The sequence below is a fragment of the Hirundo rustica genome, chromosome 11 (assembly GCF_015227805.2).
Source record: "Hirundo rustica isolate bHirRus1 chromosome 11, bHirRus1.pri.v3, whole genome shotgun sequence".
Lineage (NCBI taxonomy): Eukaryota > Metazoa > Chordata > Aves > Passeriformes > Hirundinidae > Hirundo > Hirundo rustica.
The window spans coordinates 14,645,485-14,657,716 of NC_053460.1; the positions used below are offsets into that span (position 1 = coordinate 14,645,485).

At 38.6% G+C, this 12,232-nt stretch overlaps 1 protein-coding gene across 8 annotated transcripts in view; it reads left to right on the forward strand.

Annotated features, from left to right (window-relative positions):
- Window positions 1-12,232, forward strand: part of ZNF536 (zinc finger protein 536) — a 342,702-nt gene that overhangs the window by 18,145 nt on the left and 312,325 nt on the right. The window lies entirely within an intron of this gene.

Below are 12,232 nucleotides of genomic sequence, written 5' to 3' on the forward strand. Positions count from 1 at the left end.
CTTATCCTTTGTAGATATTTGACAATTTTTTTGTGTTTATTTAAGGTACTGTGTAAAATTTCAGACCAGTGTGGGTTAAAAATACTTAATATCTTTTTATTGCTCCATCCCTTTGAATATTTATTTTCTGAAACTTGAAAGCTGTGTGCGGTATGACTTTTGCAGTGCAAAAGGCTTTTCATTCCATAAAGTGCCTAGAAATTCGTTATGTGATCAGTTATATAAATAGGCTTATTGTTTAGAATGTGTCTAAAATGAAGCCTGTCCTTTAGCCATTTTTTTCCCCTCTTATTAAATTTTTAATGACACATATTTCAAAACCAAACAAACCAATTCCAAAGGGTTTAATTTTCTTCTGTTTCTCCCAAATTGTACAGTATGTTCTAACAATTTAGGCTCCAGTTTGGCTAGTGGGGAGTCTTTCATTAGGAAGCACGCTGTAGTTTTTGTTAAGAAATAGTGAATGATATAATAATTGTAAAGGACATCTACAGCATAATGACAGTTATATGTTTTTCAAAGGAAAATGCAAACAATAGGTAGAAGAAAGTAAAATCAATAAAAAGACATTGTATGAATATATCTGGACCATTAGTTACAGGGAAATCTATTCTGTTCAATCTGAAATCACATTCAGCTTATGAGGTGGATAAATAAAAATGTTAGGTCTCACTTATGTAGTCCTTTCTCCTTTTGAGCTTAATGGCAACTTTGGATGAAATGGGACATCAGGTTTAAATCCCAAATTAATCATTGTGCAGTACGATTTTCATCACCCTCACTTCCAGATAGGTTATTTCCACCAAGTAAAATCATTGAGGACTGTTTTCATTGTATGCTTAGCTACAGTTCCTGTGTTACAGAGGGGGAAAAAAAGTCATGAGTGGAGTACTCTTCAGCTATGAAACAGGAATGCACATACACCTGTTAAGTTTTACACCTGAAGAAGTCTGATGGAAGTTTGCTTATTTAACTTGAGTCCTTCCTTCCTGCTGTTAAAACTGTTGTGGCATTTGGATAGAAAGGTATGGTGAGAGGTTGCATGTCCGCTGTTCCCCCAAACCCTAATACTTACTAGGGGCAACTGATTTCCTCACTAGGATTTCTGATCCCTGTGTGCCAATTGTTGGCTGATTAAGGTCAATGATAGCACTTACTCAGTACTTTTATCGACTTGGATCATGTGATAGAAGTGATTGATTTAAGCACAGGATTGCTAATTTTCTATTGTAGCCATTCATTTTACAGAGCCAGGTTTTACATTATCAGGAGTTATTTATTCTGTATTTAAAAGCAATCCATTTTTTCCCTTACAGGTAGGAATGCCATTGCATACATTCAGAATTACATATTTCACTTATGGGAGATGTTTTTGCCAATGTCAGATGTACCCTTTGTTTCCAGAGATCTTTGGATAGGCTGGGATTTCGAATAGCAGATAATAACATGCAGTGTGTATTATTGATGTTGTCTTAATTGTCTTATTGACAACTCACTTGCACTTGAAGAGGCATGCTAATATCAGACATTTTATGAGATTGCATATATTTTCATGACTGGAAGCCATAGCTACAAAATGATTTTAAAAGCATGCAAATATTACTCATTAAAACATGTAGAATTTTTAAAATGCGTTTTTGGGTCCGCATTCAGCATCATCACTGTTTGGTTTTGTTAATCCAGTCTCTCCCACCTTTAATTTCCTTTACTAGTCCCTAATTAAGCTACTCATTGATATTTAGCATGGAATTGGCTCCAAAGCAAAGTGCCATGCACCACTACCATTACCTGAAAAAAAAAGAGCTTATAGGAATAGCAAATTATATGCCTGCAAGATACAAGAAGATGGTCATATAAAGGGAAAATACAAGCTATTTGCTTCTCCAGTGGCAAGGAGGGGGTGTTGAAGAGAGCATGCATTGCATGCAGCTTAAAATTACAAAAATCTAGTTATGAATATACTAATTGTGGCTACTAATTCTCTTCTGGTGAAGCAGGTACATTAAGATGTTGGAATAGTTTAGTTACTGCTAGTCTCTTCTAAAGATCTGTGAATTAACTTGTGACGTTTTTAAAATTTAAAATCAATAAAAATAAAGCTACAGTATGTATCAGCATGAGCTGACAGATGTAGACAAGTATTAAGGAAAATCTCTTGCTGAGAATGATTGTAGCCTGAAGTATTCTATATATGAATGATCCAAGCATATTTTAGATTTCTCCTTTAGAAAACCTCCAGTTTGGACATCTGGGTCTCTTAATGTGTCTGTCAGGATGAAAGGACCAGTTGCTGGCATTACTTCTGGCAACAGAGTTTTCTGGGTGCTGTTTTCTTTTGTTGCTTGTAAGGACTCCATCAGGGGCTGTTTGTTTCCAATCCTGTCTGAAACGTGAACCTCTGTATTCCTGATTGCTGTGAAACATGCATAGGCAGACTTTAATGTAAACTCTGCATGTCCTTTCCACCCTGGACTTTTCTGCCTCATGTTATTGTAGTAGATTTGCTCTAGAATATTCAAAGGAAAATGAATTTTCAGGTTGGCTTACTCCTCCTCTTAGCATAAAAATCTTTTCTCTTGGAGAAACTTGGGCTTTTACCCAGCTGTATTCACTGATAACTTGCCATTTTTTCCTTCAGATTTTTTTTTTTTTTTACTGAGATACTGAAGTGATTATGAAGAACTACAAATGAATTCTGCAAAATGCTTTTAAATATCGGCAATTGTTTGCACCTGTCTTCTAGTTCCCTTCAGCATGTATTGCTTTACTTTTGCAATTAATCTTTGTCATGCATCTTGAGGCCAAAGAACCTGGAATTCTCTTTTCTAAATGGGCCTCTGTGATCAGGTGTTTCCTTAAGGATCTTAGTGACCTTCTAAGTTTTTGCCACATTTATACCACTTCAATTTCACCTCAATAAATCAAAGGAAGGTCTAACTCTTGGTATTTCTCTAAGTGGGCAAATGAAGAAATTTTATATCATATGTAAATTTATAGCATTGAATAGTTTTTATATGCTGGAGTGCCCTTTTAGATAAATAATATAGATTTGAAGGCAAATTCTGTCTGGTGGAATTGATAACAGATAGATTCTGGCTCTAAAGTACCTGAAACCAAAGGTTTCATCATTGATCTCTAGGTTCTTGTACCATGTTTTCTTTCCACCCACCTTTTTTTTTTTTTTTTTTTTTTTTTCCTTCCCTTCATAGAGGGAAAACAGATGTTGCCGGGGGGAACAGGGAATGACAAAAGTTTCCTATAAACCCTAATTGTGGTTCTGGGTGCACAGCATCCACTGAAGTTGTTTCCATCAGTTGAACAGCTCAGAAGTGACCTCTGCATAGTGCTACCCTGCATTGTGAGCGTGTGGATTGGCTCTATCTGAGGATCTTGTGCTTGATTTCTAAAATAGATCAAGTAGTGTACGCCTGGAGCAAAAGGTGTCCATCTGTGAAATATGAGCTTGAATGACCATAATATCAGGAGAAAAATGGATGACACCTGAAAATTAAATTTGTTGATAAAGCACTGGACAGAACTTCATTCTTAATTCTTTTCCTGACTTTGTGGGACCTTGAGAAATTCATTGGGAGGTGATTTTTACAGGTGCTGGAGGCCTCTTGATACAAATGAATCTTGGGGTTGCAACTGGGGCACTAATCACATCTGAAGCTCAGACAGTGCTTGCATATCTGTCTGCCAAGTGGGTAAAAGGATTTTTTGCAGCCTTTAAGAAATAGTATGATATTATTGATGAAAAGCATATGAATATGCTTTTGTTTTAATAATTTGCTTGGAAAGATGAAGAGGATCTGGGCTTTCTGAAAGAGTGTAGATGGAGGAAAGTCTTGCTGTATATTTGCAGGGCATTAACTCTGGCAGGCGTGAAAGAAATGCCCTTGCAGAAGGCTGGTGGCCCACCTTGCCCTTCTGCCTGGTGCTGGCAGTGAGAGGTACTGGTCAGGGAGGCCAGGTGTGCCCAGATGCTTTAGGTGGTCCATTTTCCTCACAAAATCCCGCTGCCCTTTGTTATTGTGGTGATGTTGGAGGGTACATCCTAACCCTCACTGCAGTAAAGACTACAAATCTGTCCAGTCTGCAGTTTGTGTGTTGTCCCACCTTCTGTGGTGGTGTGCTTCCAAGCTTACTGATGTTTGTAAAAAGAGGTATTTTCATCGTTCCCTGTGGAGCAGCTACTCTACCTCCTTTATTATTTTATTTGACCTTTCTGATACCTCTGACTCTGCTACATTATTTCATAGGACAATGTCCCTCAATATGCTGGACATGGGTGCACCAAGGCTTTCTGCTGTGGCAGAGGGGTGTAGTCCATCTTTTTCTTAATGCTGATTAAGGCTGTGTTTACTCTTGGTACGTTACTGAACTGAGAATTCCAGAGAACTGTCAATTGCAAGATCTCTTTCTGTGCTTACATGCCATTTCCACATTCAGTGTTATTGTATGTGGCTGTTTAGATTGCTTTCTCCTGATGTTAAACCTTCACATTTTTATGTGTTGATACTCGTCTGCCACATATTTGCTCACTTGCTCTGGCTGGGCTGAAGCACAAATTCCTCACCCCAAGTTTACCCTCCAGCCACAGCCTCTGAACTGAATGGCTCAGTCAGTAATATTTATACCAAAGCAGTTTTTCTTGACCCTTTGGGAAGTTGTTTGAGTTTCAACCGTACATGTCACAGAAGCTGTGAAGCAGTTGCATCTTTGATTCTATTCCCCAGAGGATTTTCATATCTGCATTTGATAGTTTTGCTCTTGAAAATACTCCTGATCTCTGGTTAAAAGTCATGGCTTTGGAAGAGCTGGCTGCAAGAGGGTAAGCTTGACTCTTCACTTATATGGGTTAGCCACGGAAAGCAACTTTCGAATTGGTTGTATTTCTAGAGAGATGCACTTGAGGTTTCCCATGTGGAAGGTTTGATGGAGGAGTTCCCTGGTGAAATGATTCAGGCAAGAGGTCAGTTTTCAACTGCTGTAATATCTTTTGTCTTAGCTATTTTTAGAAAATAGAAGTGAAAACAGGAATGCAACTTTGTAGTATCATCAAATGCCATAATCAGGTTGAGTGGTCTTTGCCTGTTGATCTTTTAGAAGTCTGATTGTCTCCTAGCAGCTCTTTGATTCACAAGCAGGTGCACACTGAAGCAGTTGCTCCAGGTAAAAAGTTTCAGTGTTGTCTGCACGGGACTGAAAAATCACAGGAAAGTCTTGTAGGACAGCATATCAGGCAGTTGGATATTTGCTAGAAGAGTGAGTTTTGATACTTCTCTATTTGGTTGTGATTCATGATGCTCTTTATAGTCTCTGTCTGTTGGCAGAAGAGCTCACTGGTAGTATTTCCCATGCTAGGAGATGGTGAGAGGATAGAGTCAATTCTACCTGCCAGGACCGGTGGAGCACAACATGCTCTAGTTACATCACCTTCTATTTGTGAATTGTTACTTTGGTTGACATGGATAAGAGAACCAGCAGCCTCCAGCACTGAAGCCTTTAGTGTCTATAACTTGAGTAAAAAAGTCTAAGGGCTCTAGTTATAGTTATTACAGTTGTGTACATCCAGGAGACCTCAAGGTGAAACCTTGTTTGTGCCTTTGAAAATAATTTTCTGGTTTGTGTTGCAGAAATAGCTCAAAGAAATAAAAGTACAGGTTTGTTTAAGGTAAATCCAAATTAAATTTTTATGATGATCTGTAACTTCTCTCTTGTTTGCAAGACAGGAATCATTCATAGTCCCTCCTGAAAATAGACCACCTAGTCCGGTTCCATTTGCTGCATTCCTATAATGTATTATCCAGTTCTGGTTCATGTTTGTTGAAATTTTAAATATGAAAAAATATTGGGAGAACAAGTAAAACAAATAGTTGGCTTTAAAAAAATGGCTGTGGAGTCAAAGAGGTGTTTTAATTTCTCAGTTTTTTGTTGTTTATCCACACATGCTATTTCAAGATGACATTTCTTCCCCAGACTAGGATATCTGGGCTTGTAGTTAAGAGAGTAAGACTGTTCATGGACGAGTCTCTCTTACCTTAATTGAACTGAAGTTGCAGGGCTCTTGTATCACCCACAAAACTATCAGCAGTCCTCTGGCACTTTTGCCAGTAGATCAGACCATGGGGTGATGGGTGTTTTATGCTTAAAAGAGTTCTGACATTCAGTTTTTCTGGTAATGTCTTTATTGTTATCTAAAAGAAAGGTTGTGGCTACCAAATTTTTAAATTGGCTAGTCTGACACAGAGGAAAACAAGGACCTTGGTTCCAGAACTGTGCTTGCGTCACTAGATGACTGAAAGGACTGATTGACTTGGCTGAGTCAGTGATGGCTTATCATTCTTACCATTGCATCTCCTGCTGCCTTCTGGGCCTTTGGTAGCACTCCAGAGAGCTGACTTCATCTCCACAGAGGGATCGTGGTTAAAAGCTCAAGAAAGTCAGAAGTTTTAGAGTTCAGTTACAGGAGTGGAACAGTGAGGAAGGGTGGGAAGATGGCAAGAATTACTCTGGAGGGTTCAGTAAGGAGAGGGCATGCTGTTGTGAGGTGGTTGTGAGGTTTGACTGCCACAGAGGTTGTTCAGTTCAGCCTCCATTTGAGAAGTCAAAGTTACCCACTCTGTTGAACATTCATGTCATAATTAAGTGTCAGACTGTGACCTTTAATATTCTAAAAAAGGAAAAATTGTTACCTTAAGGAATTTCCCATACCTTGAACCAGAACAGAATTCATGTCTGTGTTCTGGAATTATCTGGGTCCTTGGAGACAGAGAGCTTCCTCAAAATTTAGTGCTCAGGGAATCTGCTTCTTCATCAGCTCTAGTGGTTGTTTCTATGGTTAGACAAATTGGTGACCTTTTAGAGAGCATCATGTTATCAAACAGACCAATCAACTCTTTAGCAAATGTATAAGATTCATCTTCATTTAAGTATCTAAGTGTAGAATGAAATTGAATGTGTGTCTAAGACATAGATTTTGCATTGCATTTGCCAAAGACATAATTTATTTGGTGTGTCTGATTCTTGGAAAAATAATCCTCAGAGACATAGGACTTGATTTCCTGAGCACAGCTATTGTTGCACTTCGTAATGAAAAATAAGTACTTGGCCCTTCTGGGAATCAAAATGCATATGATGTAAAATTAGCCTCCAAAATTTTGAGAGTTCTAATATGAGTGGTTAAAGTATTAAAGTTGAGACTATCCAGAGCAGCAAGCAAGGGTCCTCAGTGTTAAAATGCATACAGAGGGACTAACATGCACACACACCACACTCAAAATTAATATAAGGGATTAATATTCAGCTGTGATAAAACTGGAAAATATGCACTGTGGAAAGTAGGGGAGCATGTCTTCAAAGGTTGGTTAGTGCTTAAGGTGACAGAAAATTAATGCACGTGAATGACAGTTGTTCCTGAGAGAGTCATCAGACACAACTGTGAAAAGTCTCCTTTCCTTGAATCCCACTTTAGTTGAGAAAGTCATTACAAATGTTTGATAGAACAAGATGGACAATTGCCCCAGGTAGGTCTGAGGCTTGACCTCTGCCACAAATGGTTGCAAGAAGCTGTTTTCCACGGTGCCTGTTCCATTTAATTTCTTTGCAGGATGACACTGGAAGGGCTAAATCTCCAGTTTTGTCTTGCAGCCCTTTTGCTCCATTGGTAGATCTAGGGAGATTAGGGATGCAGGACATAACATCACTATGTACAAAGTTTGTATCAAATAAAAGGATTCAATTTTCTGCCAAGTCGGGGTTTAACCTCTCCTAGATCCTGAGTTGTGCATAATTAATGTATTTTCAATATCTTTCAGCATTTGACTTTCAGAATTCTCTCCCAGAATTAATCTTAAAGATGTTTCAGTATTCTGCCTTCAGGAAGACAACTTGCTTTTAGCTCATGCCATAATTTTTGGTTTCAGTTTTTGGATGTCATGTATCACTCTGATTAAATGTCTCTTTCTTGCAGAAGGCTATTCTCACAGGAAAAAAATCAAGCTATTATCTAACAAATGTGTGGCAGTTAGTGCTAGCATGGGCTAGTATATTTTTAATGGCAGCAATCTCTTCCATTTTGTTGCGTGTGAACAAAACCTCTCGCCTGCTTTATATCATCAAAGAGCTTGTCCAGATTTGGCGGTTTTAGGTTGGGTAACATCATGATGGACGAGTTGACAGTTCATTAAACCAAAGATTTTTTCCATCCACAATAGTCTGTCTTCTGTGTATTTACTATTATTAAAGCCTGCACAATAGCATCTGTAAATAAGACATGCCTTTCCTCTCCACTAGTGTCGACTACTGATGGAGGATGCCTACTAACAAAAATAAAGCGAGGGTCCTGCTGAGTTAACTTTTAATTCAACAACACAGTGTGTGTAAGTACACTAGTGCCATTGTGAAAGAATGACTTTCTTCCATTAAAGCAACATTATTGTCCCTGATACTCCTGCCTGTCAAATATACTGAGGTTCAAAACAGTTTTGTCTGTGTTTGTCCAGCAGTTCAGGACCCAGGTTGGTAGTAAGTAGTAGGTATGACCTGTGCAGTTTTACATGCAGTAGCTAGCTTCCTAGCTTGTTGAGCCCCTGTGATGTTTGGGATGCACATTCTTTGAAGATTACTTCCAAAGAAAGGCATCCAAATCCTTAATTTGAGATTCTGTCTATTCCTGTGGTGTTTACATTCCAGTACGGCAGAAGATCACTGAAAAAAGAAAATATGAAAATGCACTTTAAAAAGGGTTTCTCAAAACAGGTCTCCTTCAAAGCATCACAGTCCTCCACCTCCTACCCTCTTTTAAAGACTGGGATTAATGTTTTGTGCAGGAGAAAATATACATTAGTGGGCAACTTTGCAGCTTGTCACGGTGCTCTTGCTAGAGAGCCATCCATGGCAAAGCACTGGGCAGTGCGTGAGCGAGAGCTCTTCCACTGCTGGAGCTAGGACATTTTTTATTAACACAGCTGCAAAGTTACTCGCTTCTGTTTTTCTCTGTGTTATCTTGGTGCTATTGTTTTTACTTGCTACTTAAAAACTACAGCCTCATCATCTTCCAGAGTGCTTGCTTGCTTTTTTATTTTTTTTTCAGTTTCGACTGTATAATAAAAGGATCAAATATTTAAAATTGCTCGCATGCTACTTTATTAAATGCATTTGTAGGAGAATGGGAATAGTTACTGTGCGGCTTTCTTGTAGCACTGAAGCTTCCAATTGTTTAGTTTTGAATTCACTCTACTTAAAATATGCAGCATATTTTTTTATTTATTTTGTGTGAATATGGCGTTCATTAAAGGGCCTAATAACAAAGGCTAAAGCTTGGCACAGGGTGGCTGTTATGCAAGCTTTCCCACACGCAGCTCTGCCAGTACCCCTCAATTCTGACCTGCAATAATACCCTTGCTATTCTAGTCCTGGGCCTTGCCTGAGCAGCGGCTGCAAACTGTGTCAAATCATGTGTGTGAGATTTTTGTGATATAGACAAATGAGACCTTTAAACTCGTTTTTATTTCTGACCTTACAGTAAGTCATAGGTATTTTTAAAAACAATTTTGGCAAGTAATTTCTTAATAATCCAGGAGCAATGGCTGTAACAGGAGTGGTAAAAAGAAATTGATGAGCAATTTCTAGATATACTAAACCCCTGTGTTTCTACGGGAAGGTAATGATTTAGAAAACCTGTGTGCTGGTACAATTATTATTAACTTTAAGAAATTTTAGCACACCTCTGGTGTAAATGGGATTCTCTCCTTTTTTGTGTTTCTAGCAGATATTTAAAAGATGCAGACAGATGAGGGTTTTTTTGTTTTTTTTTGGGGGGGGGGGGGGGGTTATAATTTATCTTAATATAAAGATGGCATCAGACATTCAGCCATCATTGTGGTACAGCAGCAGGAGTGAAAGGATCAATTCCTTGAAAGGATTTATGCCCCTGGAATTATAAGGGATTTTTTAGGGATGTTAATAATTTAAGGGAACTTTAGTAACTAGTGAATGATCAGCAACATGTGGTATGTAAACTCTGATGGAGACCGGGCTTTAAGTGCAGACAATGCAAATAAGCATTCCAGCAAGCAGAAGAGATTCACCTACACATATGCAAATACTAAATCCCAGCAAAACACTAATTTTAAGATGAAAAATAGCCTTCCTGCTACCCGAGCACCTATGTAACGCTGCTTCTGTCCTTTAAAAAACAGTTTTATGAAGGAGCAGTTGAGCCAAAATTGAAAAAAGGGGGCATGTAGCCTTTCAGGCTATGATGATTAGTATTAAGATGAGTTGCACTTTAGCTAGGCTGAAACTTGTTCGTAACAGAATGTTAAATACTTACTGAAAAGAAAGATTATGTCTATCTAGTTACACCATTCCTTGATATATGCACCATGTCAGAGTGCCATTGTCTCCTGGGTAAAGACTGAGAGTTCAAATACCCACTATCTCTCCCCTGGTGCTCCAAATGCTCTGCTTTGAAGTTTTTATAATCCATCTGTCATCTTCTAGCAGGGAGGGCACATGTTCTGTACCACTCAATTATAGAATTCTCTTTCGCCAGCTACAATGAGACAGGAAAGAATGTTATGGGTGGTTGAGAGAAACTGTCAGATATACTAAATTCCTGGGATTCATATGGATGATGTTATTCCAGTGTAGGAACACAGCATGTGTTATTGTTAAAATGTATTAAGGATACATCTTGTATTGTACCATTTAAGCATTTTGATATTTGCATAGTTTTGTTACTGTTTGATTTTCATTTAAAATGCTGAAGCAGCCAAACAATCTGAGGTTTGATCATTTAATTGTTTAGGGTGGCAAAAAGTGACCAAATATGCATATATTTTGGAATATCAGAAATTGTCATCATTTGTATTACAACAGTGAAATGGAAAAATTCTTTTTTTTTTTTTTTTTGTGTAAGTGCTGTGGAACAGTGGAAGTGTTTATAGACCGGTAATATTTGCCATACCGATTGTTTGTGTTATGATATGAACTGAAGGCCTGAAAATTATATGTGCTACCATCTGGTGAAAACAGGAGTAGCATTTCATTACATGGTACATATAAACAATAGCAGCAGTGTATTCTGAAATTATAGTTAATATTTTGTGTAAAGAAATTTACCTTATAGGGACCTAGCATGCTTGATAGCACTCTGGCTTTTCATGTACTTCGTCCCAGGGGTGATTTAATTTGTTGTCTTATGTGAAATGAGTTTGATGAGCTCAGCTAAGTCTCTTGTGGATATTAATTCATGGTGTAAGAGATCCCACATAGTTTTGCAGAGGCTGGCATAATTTTAAAATTGTGTGGTTTGCTGAGAACAGGGTCAGTATGTGTTGTAACAGAATTTATTGGAATACGTAGATTTTTCAGGGTAGATTTATGGTACCAGTGCTTACAAATGTTTTTGTTTTTTCTTTTTTTTTTTTTACATAAATGTATAGTCTGGCATGAGTCGAGCAGCCCCCCTCAAATTCAGTTTCAAATATACTCCTGTATGGGATCCCTTTAAGGCTCCTAAAGTGGACCAGAGGCTGTAGGAGTCTCCAGATGGTGCAGACCCCTTCGTAAGCTGAAATCAAACTCCCGCAAACGTGTTCTGAGCAGTCAGCAAGACAACCTCTTGCTCAGACCGTATCTGCAGTATAAATACATCCTCCTGTTCCAAACAAACAGGAATCCTGCCATATCTGAAATCTGGCAACTGCTTTCAAATAAAATTTGCTGTTGTGGCTTGCTGTTTTGCAGCCTGTCTCCTGTCTGATGGGTCCTTTGGGATGAATGGAGGGCTGGGGCAGTGGAAGGGGGAGCTCCCTTTTAGGTTAAGGGGGTAAAGGGATTGCCCAGCTGCCAAATTCTGGTAAACTGATCCCAAATGGGTTTGGGCGAGGAGTAGAAGGCAGTATCTCTGATTATCTGACCTGGGTTGGTTACGGTAAAAATGGAAATAAGACTTAAAAAAGCTCAAATGGAGAAATGTAATAAATTGGAGAAAGTATGATCCAAGATAAGGAGGTCCTTCCCTTTCACTAGGTGGGACCAGGGTGGTAGTCAGAAGCAATTGTTGTTGCATTTACCCACTTGGAGCTGGCTGGTGTTATTCTCTTACTCTTCTGCACCAGCTTCCAGATGCTGGTGATGGGGAAACTTGTGGAATTAGACTCTCCCTGGCCAGTGTTCTTTGGTATATCTGCCCACTGATGTCCCACAGGTGATGAAGCAC